The sequence below is a fragment of the Aplysia californica genome, unplaced genomic scaffold (assembly GCF_000002075.1).
Source record: "Aplysia californica isolate F4 #8 unplaced genomic scaffold, AplCal3.0 scaffold01135, whole genome shotgun sequence".
Classification (NCBI taxonomy): Eukaryota; Metazoa; Mollusca; class Gastropoda; order Aplysiida; family Aplysiidae; genus Aplysia; species Aplysia californica.
Window position 1 is genome coordinate 178,798 of NW_004798405.1, and position 1,539 is coordinate 180,336.

A 1,539-nucleotide genomic window follows, 5' to 3' on the forward strand; every position below is an offset into this window, starting at 1 on the left:
GCTGTTGAGCGGGGATATGCGCTATAAAAATGCTATCTATTATTATTATTATTATTATTATCTATTTTTGTCCTCTGCTCTCCTCAGATTGTCACCCATCGTCTTTCCCGTCCACTCTGTAATGTTGTCCTCCCATCTCCTTCTCTGCCTTCCTCTCTTTCTCTTTCCTTGTACGGTTCCTAAAACTAGCTACTGAGCAGATAAATCGGAAATTCTGCAGTTGTGAAATCTCACCACAGCCAAAAATGGACAAGTACTGATGATGGAGGCTCTCGTGGCCTAGCTAGAGCTTAAGGTGTTCACATCTCATTCAAAATTCAAAGGTCCCTGGCTCGAATCCGGGTAGAGACGGAAACTTTTTTGGGTCTAAAATTGTCTCCTTTCGCCTCCTCTCCTGCTCTCCAGCAATGTTCTGTCATCTGCTTTCGTCTCCACTTTCTGCCCTCACCCCCTCACCTCCTTTGCCCTCTCCTCTGGGCTCCTGACTTTTTCTGCTACTTTTCTACTGCTTCTCCTTGGCTTCTTCTTACTGCTGTCTTTCAGCCACACCCCTGATCTTCTGGTAGGAAAGATCTACACCTAGCCTTCTCAGACAAGGGCAAAAAATCTCGGAGGGCCTGTGTGCAAGTTGCGCTCGTTAAAGATCCCTCGGTTGTCTAAAATCGATAAGACTAGGCATTGGCCGCCACCCGGGCAAAATTCAAAATTTCCTACCAACTGAAAATGTTTAATGTGTCCCGCGCGCTCATGGACCTTTTGCAGTTGCGAGCGCTGTTTACTTATCAAAAAATAACAACAACAAAAACAGAGGTACTGATGACGCAATCAATCCATGCTAAAACTGAGTACGTACTCCTTGCGGTTGCTATGGACGCTGTAGGCACCAATGATCACTCTGCCGGGCGGGACCTGGAAGTTCATGGGTGCATCCCAGTCGTTCACCCAATTTGTGAGGTAGCAATTCGTGATGGATCTCCCTTGATGAAGAAAGAAAATGATACATTGTTAGAAAGTTGTTACAAGATAGCATTTGTATAGCGCAAATCCCCTCTCAACAGCAAGCTCTATGCGCTTAGAAAGTTTTTTTTATAGCTTTCTTTCTTGACAAAGATAGGAAAAAAATGTTTCTTTGGAAAGTTGTTTATAGCTTTGTTCCTTGACTTTTATAAAGAAATGTTTTTCAGAAAGCTGTTTGTTTTGCTTCAGTAAGATTTTACGGCGCTCACAACCGCACAAGGTCGTGTGAGCGCCAAGGGGTGGATGTGAACAGCGAAGTCGAAACGAGGAATCAGGCTTACTCTGCTCACCTCTCTACTTGCCTCAACAACACAAAGTCTGCTTCGACTATCAAGGCACCCGGGAAAATATCAGTTCACAAGAGTATGATAAACATACAAAAGAAGTAGAGGAAAATGACGACAGTACGGATGAGGAAAGAAAAAGCAGCAGTCCCCCCTATGTTGTTCCGGCACAGTATGAGCATGACATTGATATATCAGCCCATTTACAATTCTACTGTTCATAAGAACTAGTTAATAT

The 1,539-nt window shown here is 43.8% G+C and overlaps 1 long non-coding RNA gene across 1 annotated transcript in view; it reads right to left on the bottom strand.

Moving 5' to 3' along the window:
- The window catches only part of LOC101856307, a 3,825-nt gene extending 2,827 nt beyond the window's left edge, over window positions 1–998 (bottom strand). Inside the window, exon 1 of the long non-coding RNA XR_221162.2 lies at window positions 854–998. This is a non-coding gene — a long non-coding RNA (uncharacterized LOC101856307). The remainder of the gene's footprint in view (window positions 1–853) is intronic.
- Between the last annotated feature and the right edge of the window lie 541 nt (window positions 999–1,539).